The following is a 19,779-nucleotide window of genomic DNA, read 5'->3' as shown; positions in this document are numbered from 1 at the left end:
TTGATGCTGAAAAATAGATACATGAGGAAAAGCCTTTATACTATTCTAATTTTGTGTATGTTTGAAAAGTTTGTTGGTAGGAAGTTTTTTAAAGTGATGGATAAAGGTGGCAGATACAATGTATGAAGGGTTTTGTGAGACCAAATATGTAGGTCAGAGAAGTCTTCACCAAGAAGGGGACGGTGAAACGAAGACTTGAAGGAGATGGGGAAGAGATCCATGTGGATCTCTGGGAAAGAACATTCCAGGCAGAAGTGGAAACTAGTGTAAAGTGAGAGTGTGCCTGGCAGAGCATGTTCAAAGAACAAGAAGTCAATGGCGGGAAAGGGATGATCAATGGGTAAAACAGCAGGAGATGGCATCAGAGAGTAACAGGGATGAGTGGGGAGGAAAGGAACTGCATACAAGACCATATCTGACAAAGAATCTATACCCAAACTATATAAGAATACTTAGAAACCAATAAGAAAAATGCAGGCAACCCAAGAGGAAAATGGACAGAGGACTTGAACAAGCACTTCACAGAAAAGAAAATGGCCAGTGAGCATATGCAAAGGTGCTCTACTTCATTAATCATCAGGGAAATGCAAATTAAAACCACAATGCTACACCACCACACACCCACAGAAAGGTTAAAATTAAAAGGCAGCAACACTAGGAGTTAGTACTGATGCGAGTGTAAATTGGTACAAATCGCGGTGTGTACTGAAACTGAAGGTACGCATACCTTTTAGGCAATCAGTCCCATTTCTAGGTATTATCCAACAGAAAACCATGTAAATGTTCACCAAAGACTGGAACGAGAATGTTCAGAGCAGCACCATTCTTAACATCCGACAACTGCGGATGACCCAAATGCCCAGGAACAGCAAAGTGGAGAAACCAGGGGCGACTCCACCACATTTAGAATGACAAAGTCAACCAGGTAGATGAATCTCACAAAAACAGTGAGCAAAGGAAGCAGACACAAAGAATACTGTGATTCCCTTTATGTAAAGTTCAAAAACAGGCAAAATTAATCTATGCTGTCAGAAGACAGATCGTGGGTCATGACTGCGGAGAAAGGAACTAGAAAGGAGGATGGGGGTTAAGGACGGACTGGTGACGTCCTGTTTCCTGACCATGTGTTTGATGTGTGGACAGCCACCGGGCTGCACACTGATGATGTGTGCACTTTTCTGTGTATTATGCTTCAGTAAAATGATTTTTAAAAATCACTCAGGGGCATCTTGCTTCCCTCCATGGTGAGCCATGATAGGTCCTCCATGCAGACTCCCCTCTCCCCCATCCCACACTGAGTGAGAGCAACACCAAGAATGGGGATTGTTGCCTGAAAAAGAAAGAAGACGTGCCTTCTCAGCTCACAGCTGCAACCTCTAGGGTTCTAGACGTTGAAACTGTCATGGCGAGTTCTCTGGCTCCTGGGTGAGGATCTACTCCAAAGAAACAGGGCAAAACTGTAAACGAGAAATGAAAATATGAGGACAGTCTCTTCCCCTCAGCATCATGAATGTTGATAAGGAGACTTATTGTATCTTCTCCAACAGAACATTCTTACAGAGGATCACGATGCCAGTTAAGTTGTGGTGTCATTCTGAATCAATTGTTCAGAGTTTTACAGAAAGAGAAATTGAATATTTTAATATATTTTAAGTGTAGACATTATGAACTCTTTAAAAGCCAAAAATTATTACAGCTTTTCAAACTAGACATGGAAAGCCCACTGAGGCATCCTGCAGGTTTTAATTTCTAATATGGTAAATACTAATCTCTGTAACCTACATAAACAAAAAGCTCTTTGGGTTCTCAATTTTTTTTAAAGAGTAAAGGATCTTGAGATCAAAAAAGGGAGAAAATCACTGTAGATGATCCTCTGCCACACTAGGTCCATTTATTCCTATGACCTCGTACTATTTTTCTAGAACTCCAACAACCAAAGGAATCTCTGGCTGCGCCTAGGGTGCCATTCCTTCAAGCTCAGGAAGCTGCTTTTCAGTGACCTGAAGGACTTTGACCAAGGTTAGCTTGTTTCCTCCTTGGCAGTTTGGTCTATTTTGGTTGTTGGGCTGTTTTTCCCCCATTCTTTTTTCTTTTTCTCATTTTTCTTTTATTTTTACTTTTATCATGTTTTATTGTTTTTCACTCAATTATATTTTAGTTTGTTGATATTTGCTTTTTGTCTAGCACTGTATTTTGATTCCATTACAAAGACCAGTTCCTCAGGTGAACTTTGAACTGATTTTCTTTTGAGGTGATTTGGACCAAGCCTCTCCCCAGCTTTTCCCAAATGTAAGCTGACCTTGACCCCAAGCACAGCCGCGAGGCCACGAGACTGCGGGGCCTCTCAGCCACCTCTGCTGAGGACAGACTCACTGGTACTAACAATGGTCTCCTGGAGGCCACGGGCAAGCATGGCTCAGCTGTGGGGAGGCTGGCCCAGCACCTCCTGCCCGGGGAAGCGGAGGCCAGGAAGGTCACTGATGAGACGCCACAGAGCTCCTCCCGCCTCCAGAGACTTCCCCGCAAAGCAGGAATCATGAAGGCGCTGAAGGATGATCCCAACACAGGGAAATGCTGGAGGAGCCGAGGCTGAGGAAGCTCCCGGCCTCATGAGGAAGGGCGCTGGCGGAGGGAGGGCTCCGAGTACCTAGTGGCTCCCGGCGGCAGGAAAGGGAAGAGGCTGAGGCAAGTTCCATCAGACGTTGTCCTCTGTGCAAACCGTCAGCAGAGGCGTGCTGCCCATCGAGACTTGAAGGCAGAAAACCTGCAACTGGAAGATGGCGGGAACATCACGATTGCAAACTCTGGCTTCGACGACAACAAGCCCGACACCGACTGTGGTGCTGCCGCTGGGCTGCCCCCAGCTCTCCCAGGGGAGAACAGGAGGGGGGAGTCCACACTCTGCCTTTTGAGGGATAGACCTTCCAGGAGCTGTGGGGTCGGGTACCAAGCAGAATATCGCCCATTCCATTCTCACCCACAGAACGTGAAAATCTGCGTGAGAAGTTGCTCATTCCCATCCCAGGAAGAGAGGCAGGTTGAGGATGCTGAGAAGGCTCCGTGGATTGCTGTGGGTCATGACCCCGAGGACCCGAAGGCCGTCCTGGAGCCAGTCTGCGACTACAAGGACCCTGGGCAGACTGCGTGCGGGGGGGTGGGGGGGGTGCTGGTTACATGTGGAAGGAGAGATCCAGGACTCACAGGCCACACACCTGCTCCTGCGTTCTAAGAGACCCAAGGGCGCGGCACTCCCTGAAGCCTGGGCCTTCAGCTGACCCACCCCCCGCAGCTCCCCTCCCCGCCGGCCCCTCTCCCCGGGGTGGTACCGGGTCTCCGCCAACCGCAAGCCCTTCCCACCCGAACTGCTACTCCAAGGCCGCTCGGAGGAGCCGCGCAGCTCCCGAGGAGACCCGGGGAATCGCAGAGCCCCTGTGCCCGCCAGCCCCCTGCCGGCCTGAGGGGAAGGCCCTGCTGTCCACACTGCCATCACCAGCCTCTCCAGCAGCACAGATCCAGGCAGGAATCCCTCACTGTGGGGGAGAGCCAGCCTCGGCCAGGCCTCCAGGCAGAAGGGCAAAAGCAGCCTAAGCCAGCCGGGGCCCCGGCGCACGGCCCCTGCTTCCGCCAGCGCCCCGGGGCCCCTGAACCAGGAACCCAAGGCCGCTCAGGCTTCTCCGCGGCGCCCCAGCAGAGCCCTTGTGAGGAGCCACGGCGGCCCCGCACAGTCCCCCCACCCCCGCAGGGCCCCGGGGCCTCCCCTGTACCCACCCTGTGCGGGCGGCGGAGCCCCGCGGGTCCACCGGGAGCGCCCCCTGCCGGCAGCCCGGCAGCTGCCAGACCCGGCGATTCCGCGCTCGGCGAGACTCGGCCTCTCCTTGCGGCGAGGGCGCGGCCATATCGTCCCCGGGAGCGTCTTCGGTCAGTTCCAGTTCACAGCCACAGGCGGAATCTCTGTCCCACGGTCGCCGGGAGGAACCTGCATGACCCTGAGAGCAAAGGCCCAAGGACGGCACCCGCACTCCGGGGCGGCGAGGGGAGGAACTGCCCGCGGACGCGGGGCAGGTGGAGGACGGAGGTGACAGCTCCGCGTGTCCCCGCGCTGCTGCTGGAGGCGGCCGCCGCTCTACCCAACAGCGGCCCGTGCCTCCGCGACCTTCCGGGGACGGGAGAGGACGGCCACACCGCCGCCGGCGACGCTGCTCCCGCCGGCCCTGTAGGGGGACAGACACAGTGCCAGGGAGAGCACACGAGGCGGCGCAAGCCCAGCTGGGCCGCCCGGTCGCCAACCTCACCGCGTTAGGCAGAGGCTCCAGCAGCCAAGGCGGGGCACAGGGAAGGCTCCCGGGTGCGGGCTGGAGGCGATCGGGCCAGCGGCCACCTTTCCTCCCTGCTCCACCGCGAGCTGCGGGGCTCCTGCCGGTGGCCGGGGCTGAGCCCTCTCAGGGCCTCCGCAGGCCCACTTCTACTCCTACCCTTTCTCCGCGTCTTCCCTCCTGGCAAACCAGAAGCCGGTCCTGCCCCGACCTCAGGCCCCTGGGCGGGTGGGCTGGTCCGGCTCTGGGGCGGCAGAGGTGTGGCTGGGGCTCTCTGGCCACCCTCCACCCCCAGCCCTATGCCTCCGCCTTCCCCAGAGCCGGACACTTCTCCACAAGGTGCTGTGAAAGGGGTACTTGTCCCCTTCCCCCAGCCTGTGCCATCACCTCCCCAACAGCCCTCCAGGGCTTGAGTGCTGAGGGGACTGATTGCAGGGCTCCGCTGGGGTCCACTGGGCTGTCTCCCTCGTGACAGGAACACTGAGCATTCTCCGCAATAGCTGAGACTTTGGAAGCATCCACTGCCCATCACCCTCTTTCCCTTGGTTTACACTGATGTGGACGCTCTCTAGTACCACCACAGTGACCTTGTCTCGCCCCACCCTCCTACCTAATCAATCTGTCTCCCTGGCTGTCCCTTCCTGACAACATGGTCCATCCTTGGGCTGGGGCACAAGCAGGGCAAAGTGGCCCCTGTCTGCCGGCCTCACTGCTGGTGTAGGAATGGTTGGTTATGGGTCTTGGCTGGTGTTGGCTGCTGCATCCCTCAATTTATTTCTCTGCATTTCTGTTCTTGAGAAAAAAGGCTCAGATCTAGGGCTCCTCTTCCCTTTACTGCCTATTCCTGCCTTGTGGAACTGTCCAGATGCTCCGATGGGTCCAGGAGGGCATGGCATGGCTCCTGAAGGGGGTGGGGCAAGGGGTACCTCAGCCAGCCCCCCACCCCCACCCTAGCATCCCTCCTGCACTTTATTTTTCTTCAGGATCAAACACATAGTAAAAAGAATGTTTGGGTGGGGGGAAGGGAAACGTTAAGCCTCTATAAGACTTGGAATCTGAGAGGAATGGGAGACATTGGAATTTTCACAGAGAATTGACATAAACTGACTGATTTGTTGTTGGGTTTTTTCAAGGGGGCAGGGGAGAGGCAGAGGAAGAGAGAGAATCTTAAGCAGGCTCCAGGCCCAGTGCAGAGCCTGATGCGGGGCTCAATCTCACAACTCTGAGATCATAACCTGAGCTGAAATCAAGAGTCTTCCGCTTAACCGACTGAGCCACCTAGGTGCTCCAAGCTAACTTTGACATTTTAACAGGATCCCTGTTATATTTAGGGGACCAGGAGGGAAGTAGGGAAACACCAGGAAATACTGCCATCATCAAGGGTGTGGTGAGGGTGGACAGGACCAGGGTGATGTGCGCAAAGGTGAGGAGGAGGGCATCCCTGTGGCTGGCAGCTTGTACCTGTGGGATTAGCCGGCAGGGTGGGATTTCCGACGGGCCTCCAGCCTGGCTCTCTCTGCCTCCCAGGCCCAGTGTGGCCTTGTGTCCTCTTCTATCTCTTCTCTCAGACCCCCTCTTCCAGCTAATATTGGAAGATCCAAGTAGCAGAAGCCAAAAGAAGTCATCTAAAATGCAAAGTAAGAAGTACAGAGTGAAAGGAGAGGTAACACAGAGGAAGAGAAGGCCCTCAGTTCATGGACTCCATTGTAAGCAACAGAAACCAACTCGGATTGATCTCAACAGGAAAGGAATTTATGATAATGATCTTGGGTAGATTGCCACCTTGCCAATGTACATGGAGAGCCAGGTTCCATGGAGCCCAGGGTCGGTGCCCATGACCAGCTGACCCAGCTCTTTGAGGGCAGGCAGCCCCACCTCCAGCAGCGAGCTAAAGGCTCTACAGCTTGCCCCATCCAGCTCTCCAGCCCTGAACCCTGCATCCATCTCACCCCAGCCCTGCTGCCACCACTGCTCTAGGAACTCAATCCAAGTGGAGGCTCCCAGTCCCCACTTCTCTGAGTCACGTGTTCCTTCTTCCAGGTCCATGTGAGTCACTTGACCATGGGATAGAGGGAATCTGGGAAAGCAACCGTTAGTCACTGTCATCTCCCCATGGAGTTGGGGGGCAGCCTCTGCATCCCACTATGACCCGTAAGGCATGGGACATACCAAACATACAAGGGACTACAGATGTTAAGCAGACTTCAAGGAAGACACACAAAAATGTCCATAAGAAAAAAGATATCAGATGGGGACCAGAAAATGTCCACACTACCAGAAGGAGAATCCAAGAGCAAAATTACTCTTGAGGGAACCACCTTAAATGAAAACACTTGTTCAGATATTTGTTTAAATATTATTGTCAACAGCATATAAAATTTCATAAAACAATATTGGTGATAGGACAAACACTCAAATCCTGATGATACCATTTGACACACACCCCCCTTGATCCAGCTCTCTCTAGAGTTGACTTAACCCTTAGAATTCACAGATGTTCAAGCAAATTATCTTTTCAATTCCAGCTAGTTTGAGATAAGTTTCTGTTACTTATACCCAAGAGAATCTGGTATAAACAACTATATTTGAATAAAATTGGCACTTAACATTGGTTGATTCTATTTGGTCTATAGACGTAAATGGACTTAAGTACTTTTAAGTCCTATCAGAAGGAAATGGGGAATAAAAATAGAAATGATTATAGATTTATTTTTATAACCATCTGTGAGAGCTTTGGTAAATTTTATTTTCTTTACAATTTTTTCTTAGTTTTTAAGGTTTAGCTTTTTATTTTTTTTAAGATTTTATTTATTTACTTGAAAGAGATCACAGGTAGGCAGAGAGGCAGGCAGAGAGAGAGGGGGAAGCAGACTCGATCCCAGGACCCTGGGACCATGACCTGAGCCGAAGGCAGAGGCTTTAACCCACTGAGCCACCCAGGCGCCCCAAGGTTTAGCTTTTCTTAAAGTGGGACAAACCAGTGTTGAGCAAAAGAAGAAGAGGTCCTACTTTCTTCTGAAAACATTTTAAGTTCCAGGCAAGGCAGGTTCTATTTGTTCCTGGAAAGAAACAAGCTTTGACGTAGATTTTATGTCAATGTGTGAAAGAATAGACTTAACTATATTATATGAGAGGAAAGGAGTAAGGGAGATTGAAGAGCGGTGAGAAGCCCCTTTCCACTCCCACTGGCAGAAGACTGGAGCTTTACTCTCTGGAGATGTTCATCCACAGAAACTCTGGATTTCAGGGCCCCAGAACCCCCAAGCAGGCGGTAAGCTGTACTGAAAAACAGGGGATCAAGTGAGCGTCTGCCCACCAGTCAGTGGGACCCCCTGGCTCCCTGGTCCACTGGGCTCCCTGAACCCTCTGGCTAATTTAGGGCGCTGCTTTCAGACTACTTCAGACTGCCTTTTCTTTCTTCTTTCTGATTATATTTATGTTTTGAATTCTTCACAAGGACATGTATTATTTATGTATATTAACAAACATTCAGGAGGTGAATTATTTCCAACTTAGATATACCAGGCACCAAAGAATGTGTCCATTTGTTTCAACAATGAAAGGACATCTGGAGCAACAGCTAAATTGGAATGACCATCTGATTAACTTGATAATCACTATTATTCACCAAGATCTATCAGCCCTTTGCATAGACAGCAGTCCTTGAAAGAGGAAGAAACTGGCATTAAGATAGCTCAAGTAATAAATGTCTGACCAGAATTCAAACCCATCTGTCTGGCTCCAAAGTCTAAGCCCACATCCAGCACCTTAAGACCTCAGTGCCTCTGCAAATCACATCAAGGTGCCACCCACAAATCTGGACTAACAGACAAATTAATGGTAATTAGTTATTCTTAATTTTCTAATAAAAAGAATACATTTTAAAAATTTAAAAATTTAAAAATACATTTTAAAAAATTCAACCTCTTTCCCCAATATTAAATAAATTGCGAGATAGGTACCCAAAATAAGATCCAGTCCTGCAGTAATTGAATGATTCCTGATGGAAATCCACAGAGTAAATGGCTTTCTAAATGGCGGTTTCGTAACGTATTACGATGTCCTTAACCGCCAGGACGCGCGCGAGGCCCGGTCCTCGCCTCCCCCCACCCCGAGCCCGGATGTAGATGACCTCCCGGTCGCAGCTCTGAGCCCCAGCTCGCGGGAGCTGGAACGCAGGGCAGCCAAGTGCGGCGGAGCTGTAAGAGGTCTTGAAGCACCAGGAGAGACTTCGAACGACGAAAAATTCATTTGCAAGTTGCCGCTGAGGGTGAAAAGACCATAGACTCTGGGCAGAACTGCAGGCGGTCGTTGCAGAACGTAAAGAGTATACACCAAGACCGAAGACCACTTCGGAGTGGTTGTGGACGCGGGTAAGGCCCGGAATTCTGACACTGATGCTTGGCATTTCATGGCTGGTTCCTGGCTGTTCCTCTGTCAATGACAGCAGGTCATCTAAAACAACCTCAGAGAAAGAGGGACGATCCATTCCTTCACAAGGGGTTGGAGAGTCTTCCGAGGCCCGAGTCTGCCGTGGCCCAGTGCAGGGCGAGGAAAATGATCAGGGATATAGAGAGGGGCATTACATTAGGAAAAGGGAGTCAATTCACTGAGAAGACATAACAATATTTAATGTGAGTGACCCTAACAACAGAGCACCAACATATATGAGCCAAGATTTGATAGAACTGCGAGGAGAAAGAAACCAATTCACTGTGGAGTGGAGACTCCAACACACCTCTGTCAGGCATGGAATCCATCAGGCAGAAAAGCAGCGAGGGTGGAGTTAAACTAAACAGCACTATCAATCAAGGGGATTTGTGGACATTTATAGAATCCTTCATCCAACCAGTGCAAAATACACATTGTTCTCAAGCTCATGTGGAACATTCACCAAACAGACCACGTTCTTGGGCATAAATCACACCTCAGCAGATTTACATGGATAGAAACCAGACAGTGTGCTCTCAGAACACAATAGAATTAAACTGGAAACCAGTAACAGAAAGATAGCTGGAAAACCCCCCAAAGAGTAAAAACTTAAGCAACATACTTCTAAATAATACATGGGTGAAAGAAGAGGTCTCAAAAAAAAAATTAAAAATGTTTTGAGCTAAATGAAAATGAAAATACAACTTACCAAAATCCGTGGGATGCCCAAAAGCAGTGCTTGGAGGGACATTTATAGCATCGAACGCATAGTTTAGAAAAGAAAGATCTAGAACCCATCATCAAAGTCCTATCTTAATAAACTAGAAAAGAGCAAATTCAATCCCAAGTAAATGGAAGAAAATAAATTTTTAAAAATTGGAGCCAGAGATTTCTCTGTTTCTTCAGTGAAATTGAAGACAGGAGATTAATGCAGAAAATCAAGGAAACCAAAAGCTGATTCTTTGAAATGATCTATAAATATCAATAAACTCTAGCCTAGCTACTGGCTCTTTTCCAAGAAAGAGAGAGGACAGAAATGACCAATAGAAATGAAAAAGAGGCCATTACTACTGACCCCACAGACATTAAAATGATAACAGAGGAATGTTACAAACAACTCTGTGCCCACAAATCTTGTTGATCTTTTTAAAGGACCAAATTTTGGATCTGTTAATTTATTTCTATTTTTCTATTCCCATTTCATTTATCTCCTCTGTAATCTTTATTATTTCCTTCTTTCTGTTATCTTTGGGTTTAGTTTGTTCTTATCTTTCTAATTGTTTAAGGTGTATAGTTAGGTGATTGATTTAAGATCTTTCTTCTTTGTTAATATATGCATTTATAGCTATTAATCTCCCCCCACCCCAGCATTGTTGTGCTGTGTCTCATAATTTGGGGTGTATTGTATTTTCATTTTCATTTGTCTCATTATATTTTCTGATTTCCTATTGTGATTTCTTTTTCAACCCATTGTTTGCTTAAGCATATGTTGTTCAATTTCCACATATTTCTGAGTTTACCACTTCTTCTTCTGTTACTGATTTTCAATTTCATTACATTGTGATCAGAAAAGATATTCTGTATGATCTCAACCTTTTAAAATTTTTTTAAGATTTGATCTTTGAACTAATACATGGTCTATTCTGGAGAATGTTCTATTTGTACTTGAGACAAATGTATATTCTGCTATTGTTGGGTGAAATGTTCTGTCTATGTCCCTTAGGTCTAATTGGTTTATAGTCCTCTCTTTCCTTATTGATCTCCTTCTGGTTGTTCTATCCATTATTGAAATGGGATATTAAAATAACCAATTGTCATTGTAGTTGGATATTCCCCTTCAGTTCAGTCCATTTTTATTTCACATATTTGGGGGCTATGCTATTCAGTGTGTATATGTTTAAAATTGTTATATACCCTTAATGAATTAAAGCATTTACAAGTAAATAATATTCTTTTTTGTCTCTTATAATCTTTTTTAACTTGTAATCAGTTTTGTCTTATAATAAAATAGTAAACCCATCTCTTTTTTGGTTACTATTTGCATGGAATATATTTTTCATCCATTAACTGTCCTCCTCTTTGTGTCTTTGAATCTAAAATAAGTCTCTTGTAGAAAATATAGGGTTGTATTATACATATTATAAAAATATGTACAAAATTTACATGAGGAAAACCACAACACTTTTATGAAAGAAATCAAAGAAGTTCTAAATAAATGGAAAGATAGTCCATATTCATGGACAAGAAGACTCACATTGTTAAGACATCAGTTCTTCCCAACTTAAACTATAGACCCATCACAATCCCAATCAGAATCCTAACAAGTTACTTCGTGAATAGCAACAGAATTATTCTAAAAGGTCCTGGGATCAAGCCCTGTGTCAGGTTTCTGGCTCAGTAGGGAGCCTGCTTCTCCCTCTCCCTCTGTCCTCCCCCTCTCCTTCCCCCTTGCTCTGTTCTGGGGCTCTCTCACATATGTGCTCTCTGTCTCTCTCTCAAATAAATAAATAAATCTTTAAAAAAAAATTAAAGACCTCTGTTCTGTGAAATACACCATTAAGAGAATGAAATGACAGTCTATAGGCTGGAAGAATATATTTGCAAAACACTCATCTGGTAAAGAACTTGTAACCAAATTATACAAAGAACACTTAAAATTCAATAATAGGGAAATAACCCTATTAAAAAGTGGACAAAACACTTGAACAGATACCAAAGATGGCAAATAGCAGATCAAAATATGCTCAACATTAAATGTCGTTAGGGAATTGCAAATTAAAACAATGAGATACCACGATGCATCTATTAGGATGACTAAAATCCAAACACTGACCATACCAAATGCTGGCCTGAAATTAGAGCCAAAGGAGCTCTCAGTCATTGCTGGGGGGAATGTAAAATAGTACAGTCCCTTTGGAAGATAGACAGGTAGTTACTTACAGAGCTGAGCATAGTTTTACCACATGGTCCTGCTATCATACTCCTTGGTAGTTCCCCAGGTGAAAACTCATTCCATGCAAAAACTTGCACGTGCCCAGGTAGATCAGTCTTACTCATAATTCCCCACATTTCGAAGCAGCAGAGATGTCCTTCAGTAGATGTCCATAGTAGATAAACTGTGGCATATCCAACAATGGAATATTACTCAGCAATAGAAAGAAATGACCTATCAAGCTAAAAAAAGACTTGGAAGAAATATAAATGTATGTTGTTAGATGGAAGAAGCCATTCTGAAGATCACGTACTTTAGCATTCTTACTATGACACTCTGGAAAAGACAAAACTGTAGAGATAGAAAATGATCAGTGGTTGACAGAGGTTTGGGGGGAGGGAGAGATGAATAGGTAGAATAGGATTTTTAGGGTAGCGAAACTACTCTGATTGGTTCTGTAATGATGGACACATGTGTTTGTACAAAAACTCTTTGTACAAAGGATATACAACACAAAAGAGTGAGCCCTAATGTTAACCATAGACTTTCGTTAATAATAATGAATCAATATTGATTCATCAATTATAACAAATGTACCACACTCATGTGAGAAGTTAATAATAAAGTAAATTGTGTTGGGGGGTAGTGGGGGAAGTGGGATATTTTGGAATCCATACTTGCTGCCCAGTTTTTCTGTGAACCTAAAACTACTCCCCCAAATTAAAATCAGTTAATTTTTTTAAGAAGTAGGTTGATTTTTGACATAAGTAGGGAACCCTGTAGAAAAGCTTGAGGCAGAAAAGCAGAACAGTCAGATAGAGGTTTTGGAGGAAGCTGACTGGAGGCCGACTGGGAAGGGATGGGGGTGGAGTGCAGGGCAAGGGGGCACTGAACAAAGTCTGGCATCAAAGAGTAATGCGTGGACCATGTAGAAGATGGAGACAGTCTCGCGAGGCTAACAAGGAAGGGAGAGGATCTGGGCTTGAGAAATACAAGGCTTAACAGGCGAGATGTGGCTGGTTGTGAATGAATGGTCAGAGGGAAAGGACAGAACAAAGCCCAGTTTTCTAGCCTGGGTGACCTGGTCTCCTTTCTGTCAAAAGAGACAGAAAGTTCCCCTAATCTCAGATAACACCCTGTGTCCATCCCTTTGTCCTCACAGAACGAAGTATGTTCTTGTCGTGTGTGTCTTTGTCCCAGGGCAGCCCGCCCCTCTGAGAACGCAGAGCAGAACCACGTCAGGTGCCCAGGCCCTCGCATCACCGGTGCTGGTGCCCAGTCAGCGCGCAATAAATAGTTGTCAAAATATAAAGAGAGAATAAGAAAGGGAACGTGAAGGGGAAAAGACACCAATTTAATGAGTTCCTTTCTGCACACAGTCTGAAATGACTGCACAAAACCTAGGTGTAGATAATGAGGAGGCAACAGGAATCGTGGGGGGCAGAATAAGTTTGGAAATAAAGATGTGGGAGTCTCCAGCAAGTGATAAAAACATAGAAATCAGGGGGCGCCTGGGTGGCCAGTTAGTTAAGCATCTGACTTCGGCTCAGGTCATGGTCTCAGGGTGCTGAGATCAAGCTCTGCGTGGACTTTGCTGGGCACTTCTCCCTCTCCCTCTGCCCCTCCCCCTGCTTATTCTTACTCCCTCTCAAATAAAGTCTTAAAAAAAAAAAAAAGCATGAAAGTGAGAAGGGCATCAGGAGCAAACCCTAATGAAATTCAACATTTAAAGGAATTTATGGGAGCACCTGGGTAGCTCAGTCAGTTAAGTGTCCCGCTCTTGACTTTTGGCTCAGGTCATGGTCTCAGGTTCATGAGACAGAACCCTGCATCAAGCTCCACACGGGCATGGACCTGCTTCAGATTCTCTCTCCCCTAACTGCCCCCACCAAGTGCGTTCTCTCTCTCTCTAAAAAAAAAAAAAAAAAAAAAAATAATAATAATAATAATAATAAAGGGATTTACTTATTCCTACTTCATAGTCTATTACCTTTGCCTTCTAGAAGTGCATTGTCCCCACTCCCTGGGCTGCTCTCAGAGCTGACCTATGACACAACTCAGAAACACACCAGTGACCTAGGGTGTACCCTGAGGAAACCACAGGCTGTGTCAAGCAGGGTGACAGGACATCCTGGACATTCCAGCATCAGTCTGTTGAAATCACCCTATAACCAGTGATATGTCAAACTATGCATTTAGAAGCTCAGATAATGTTCTTCAAGGAAGGATCCAGGCTCCTCCTGCCTGTCCTCCTTACTTATACTGGCTTTGTCCTCATACTTTTCATCTCATGGACAGTGATGGTTATTTCAACTCCTTTGTGTCTCCATGAAAATGGGCAGCAGGAGGAAAGGGAAACAAGGAGAAAATAACTTTCTTGTACAATATCTTTGCCATTTTATTCTGGATGGGAAGCCCTCCCCAGTGATTTTTTTACCTTCATCTCAATGACCATCTGCAGCTCCAAGAGGCCAGAGATAAGCCTGTAGCTTTTACAGCTGCTATGATAGAACTTAGAGACGGGAGAGATGAAACCTGAAAACTACCAATCAAGTATTGCAGACTTAGGAATAAATGTAAGTTACATTATTATACCTGTATATTTCCTAAAATCTTGTGCGCATATCTTAAGCTAATTTGCTCATACTGATGTCAATTTCTATTTACATAGTTTTTGGTGTGATCATATTTCCAAAATGTCCGCTCAATTATATTCCCGTCCTTTTTTATTTTCAGTCTTGATGTCGGTTCTGTGGTCTATTTTATTAAAGTGAACTCAGAAAGGATAGAAAATATTTCTAGATGCTAGCTCAGGTAGTTGGGGGAATAAGATATATTTTTAGCTATATGTTATTTTTTAAATTGGTTCCTGGACTTATCCCCAGTGGTGGCAAGAATATCTTGGTTGGCAAGCAACAGTACCATGGATAATTTTACCTATCTTCTCACATGTTTGCCTTGCTTGGTACATGACATAAATTGGAGTTGGTACAGATGTAAAGTCAGAGAATGGATTTTGTGTGTGTGGAGACTTTTTCGCAGAGAAGTGCTTTATCTCCATCTGGTGGACAACCTTGTCTTTGCAATGTCAGTGGTGCTTCTCAGCCCCCCCCCCCCCCCACACCCCTCAGGATCCCCAGTGATGCGTGCAAATAGCTGGATCCCCAGGACCCTCTCCAGACCATTTCAATCAAGTCTGGGAAAGAACTCAGGACTTCAGTATCTTTTAAAGATATGTAGGTGGTGGCTCTGGGTGGCTCAGTAGATAGAGCATTGGATTCTTGATCTCAGGGTCATGAGTTCCACATTGGGTGTAGATTAGAATACTTAAAAATAAAATCTGGGGCGCCTGGGTGGCTCAGTCGGTTAATGACTGCCTTCGGCTGGGGTCATGATCTCAGGGTCCTGGAATCAAGGCCCAAGTCAGGCTCCCTGCTCAGCAGGGGAGTCTGCTTCTCTCCCTCCCCCTGTTCATGCTCTCACTCACTCTCTCTCTTTCAAATAAATAAAATCCTTTTAAAAGAACCTTAAAAAACAAATAATGATATCTAGGTACTTTCAATGTGCAACTAAAGAGCAAGAGAAGCCCTAAATTGGTGAATTTTGGATAATCATTCCTCCTGTAAGATTCCCATGAAGGAAGACAATCTATTCAGGTAAATTCTGTAATCTTCCTGAGGCGTGTATACACACACACACACACACACACACACACACACACACACACGATCAGACTGGTCCCTGGTAGTTGCAATCCATGATTTTGATGTTATGTATTTGCTGAAAACTTTCTTACTTATTTTCTCATTTCATTCTCTCAATAACTGGTTGAGATGAGTCACTTTTCTTCCCACAAGTGATAACACCCCCCTGACAACACAGAGCCCTAGAGGATCCTAGCTGCCCCCTCAAACCCTACTTTTCCTTTCATCTTTTTGCTTAAATCTTACATTGCCAGAATCAGCTTCCTTTTCAGCTTGCGATCTTTAAAAAGCTTCTGAAAATAACCCACTGACAATGGCTCAGCCTTCATCATGCTACAAGCATTACTGATCTAAAATTCAGTTATTAAAACGACAAAGTTCTGGGGCATTTGGCTGGCTCTTCCCAGTGATTCTTAGGAACAGGCAAGTTTGAGAAGTCCTGGACTAAATGAGTCCCAAGTTCTCTTCTTAAAGGTGCGATGTGTCTAATCCCCAGCTTTGCTGAATCATTGTGGGATCTTTACAAATGCCATCCCCTGGACCCCATTTGTAAAGACTGGGATGTATGTAACTGGTCATTCTAATGTGATCCAGAGTTGACGGCCATTGTCTGTAGCCCATCATTCAAGGTCTCAAGCCTATTTGAGGAGAGTTGCTCCCTCTGAGATCAAGGGGAGCACACTTGGCTCAAGTTACCCCCCATGTGTTGTGGCTTCTAAGGCATATCTGATTCTTGGTCCTTAATTGAGAGAAGTTTCTAGCACACTAGGAACCAACCTCTAAATGCTTTGATGTTATCTTCCAGCCTGTAGTAATCACTTCTTGATTTTATTTGATTAAGCTATTTGATCATTTAGATTGCACCTATGATAAAGCAATTTCACTCCTAGGTACACCTATAGAAATGCACACAAGTGTGTACCCAAACACATGTTTAAGAATGTTTGTAGCCATGTTATTTAGAAGTAATCCCAAACTGGAAACCTAAATGTCCTTCAATAGAACAGATAAGTAAATTATGATATATTCATACAATGGAATACTATATAAAAATAAAAGTGGGGGGGAACGATGGTTACACATAATAAATGCATAAACCTGACCAATGCAATACTGTCCAAAGTCAGACTTAAACAGTGTATATTTAAAATCTTTTTATGTAAAGCTCAAAGCAAGCAAAACTAATTCATGCTGTTAGAAGTCAAGATAGTTGTTACTTTAGGTAACAACTGCAAAGGGGAGTTTGTGACTGCAAAGGGGAAAAAAGGGATAATGATTTATTTCTTGCCCTGATTTTGTCATCACATAGGCCTGTGTTCACTATGTGATAACTCATTGAACTATATACCATTTTGTGCAATTTAATAAAAAAGTTAAACAAAATAAAACAGAACATTCAAAAAACAGTTTTGTAAAAATTAAGTTTCCCTTGTATTTTTCACCTTCATAGAAGAGTTTTAATTGGTGAGAGGTAACTGGCAGTGTGCCTCAGACTTCACTGTACATGTGACTCACCTGGGCTTCTTGCTAAGAGGCAGACTTGCTCCAGGATTCTGGGGGAAGAGCCCAAGATCCTTGCGTTTTTAGCAATTTCCCAGGTGATGCCCATACTTTGAGTAGCAAGGACCTAGGGCAGTGCTCTTCCCAAAACATTTTCCACAAATAGTAATGTTTTGAATTGATAAGTGTAATCATCAGGGGGGAAAGACCACTTTGGGAGATACTGCCAAACCATTCTCCGAAGTGGTTGCACCAACTTACGCTTTCCTATGAGAGATGCAGCTGCTGACCATCCCTTGATGTTAGTCTTTCAATCTGGGCTGTTCTGATGGGTGTGCAAAGTACGCACGCGACAGCTTTAATTTTTATTGCTTTTCTTGCTCATAACTTTAGTTGCACATTGAAAGTACCTACATATCATTATTTTTTTTAGACTTTATTTTTAAGTAGGCTAATCTCTCCAAGCAATGTGAAACTGAACTCACGACGAGATCGAGTCACGTGTCCTACCTGAGTCAGCCAGAGACCCCGCCTACATATAAAATAAAAAGATTTTTAGAAACAAAGAACCAAACTGACCAAGCTTTTAACTAATTAACTAGGTTAGGCTATGCTAGCTCAAGCCTTAGGTTCAGAAAGCCATAATGAAGGCTCACATTTATGGAAGTTTAGCCTTTTTGGCCATGAAACAAGTCTAAGCAAAGCCTAAATTTCCTTAATGAGTTCCACGTTTTGGGAAATTAGGAACTTTACTGTGTGTGTGTGAAACAGAGTTCAGATACCAGTTCAAAACTGGTGCTAGTCACCCACGATAAATTAAAGGCTTTGAAGAATCAGATTAGCCAGTAAAATTCATCCAGTCACCATTCTGGTCACTTTTGGGGATCTGGCCAAAGGTGATATACTGACGTCTCTGTGCCTTACAAAATACACAGAGGCTCAGCTGGTTAAGCCCAGGTGATGATCTCCAGCGGGGCTCCACACTGACCACGGAGCCTGCTTGGTATTCTCTTTCTCCTTCCCTCCCATGCTAAAAAAAATACACAGAGAGGAAGGAAAATGACCATCTTGTTTGGGGGAGGGGTGGACAGGGAGAGGAAGGTAGAGAATCTTGAGCAGGCTCCATGCCCAGCACAGAGCTCCATGCAGGCTTGATCTCACAACCCGGAGATCATGACCCGAACAGAAATCACGAGTCTGATGCTAAACCAACCGAGCCACCCAGGCGCCCTGGGAAATGGCCATCTTGATTAAAACTGCCAATTATTACGATTGCAGTAGGCAGAGATCAAATAGCTAAGCTGCTTTTTATCTCGTTCCAAAGTAGTGTTAGAGCCAGCCTGGCACCCCTCTTGTGTATTCTGATTTAAGTGTTGCAGATATTTCTCCAAGTCAGCAGCTTTTTTTTTTCTTTATGGTTATCTTTTAATTTTTTAAAGATTTTATTTATTTAGACACAGAGAGAGAGAACACAAGCAGGGGAAGCAGCAGAGGGAGAGGGAGAAAGAGACTCCGCACTGAGCAGGGAGCTGGATGCAGGGCTCAGTTCCAGGATCCTGATGAGATCATGACCTGAGTTGAAGGAAGATGGCTTAATCGAATGAGCCACCCAGGAGTCCCTAAAGGGTATCTTTTAAACAAGAGACATTTTTAAACTTGAAAAGTTTCTTTGATGGTTAGTGCCTTTTGCACTCTAAGAAACTTTTGTCTACCAAACTTCAAAAATATTTTCTTCTATATTTCCCCCTAGAAATTTTGTACGTTTAGTTTTTGTTTGAATCTTTTTTGAGTTTTGTATGTACTGTGGGAGTTACAGTTGAGGTTCAAATTTTTTCCCCCATAAGGCTATCTGTTGTTTTTGAACCATTTGTTGAAAAGACTGTTCCCCACCACCCCCAACTGAATTACCATGCCATTTTTTTGCCAAAAGTCTAATAAAACCAACCTGGGGATCTACTCGTGGACTCTCTATTCTCTTCCATTGATCTACATCTATCCTTAGGCCAATACCACCCTATCTTGATTACTACAGTGTTTGGTTTTGGGGGTTTTTTTTTAGATTTTTTTTTTTTTTTTAAATTTTGGCAGCAGGTGAGGGGCAGAAGCAAAAGGAGAGAATCTCAAGCAGACTTCCCACTGAGAGCAGAGCCTGATGCTCATTTTCAATCCCACAGCCCTGAGATCATAACCTAAGCCAAAACCAAGAGTCGGACACTTAACTGAGCCACCCAAGTGTCCCTTGATTACTGTAGTTTTATGTAAGATTTGCTATCACAGTAACTTTGTTCTTCTTTTCCAGAACTATCTTAGCTATTCAGAGTCCAGAGTGCTAAACATTACGTTATGGAACCCCACTATTTTAGCTATTCAAGATTCTTTGAATGCCCATGTAAATTTCAAAATCAATTCATAAATATCTACCAAAAAACCCTGCAGGGATTTTGGTACGCATTGCTTAGAATCAAGGGGAAGAGGGGCACCTGAGTAACTCAGCCGTTAAGCATCTGCCTTCAGCTTGGGTCATGGTCTGGGGTCCTGGGATTGAGCCCTGCATCGGGCTCCCTTGCTCGGTGGGAGTCTGCTTCTCCCTCTGCTTGTGCTCTGTGTCAAGTAAAGTATTTGGGGGGAAAAAAAAAAAAGAAGAATCAATGGGGGAGAACAGATACCTTAAAAATACTGTCTTCCAATCCTTGGGTATGACACAAATATCCTTTCCTTTAGGTGTTTTTAAAACTGGCAGTAATGTTTTAGAGTTTTCAGTGTACAGGTTTTCACATTTAAAAAGATGTACCCCTCCTTAATTCTTTTTTTTAGTCTTTAGGATTTTTTGTATGTGCTCATGTCATTTGTGAATGGACAGTTGTACTTCACCTTTTCTAATCAACTGCATCAACTAGGA

The sequence above is a fragment of the Lontra canadensis genome, unplaced genomic scaffold, assembly GCF_010015895.1.
Source record: "Lontra canadensis isolate GAN:19392208 unplaced genomic scaffold, GSC_riverotter_1.0 scaffold3, whole genome shotgun sequence".
NCBI lineage: Eukaryota > Metazoa > Chordata > Mammalia > Carnivora > Mustelidae > Lontra > Lontra canadensis.
The sequence above is the reverse complement of the archived record's forward strand: the minus strand, read 5'-3'. Positions refer to the sequence as shown.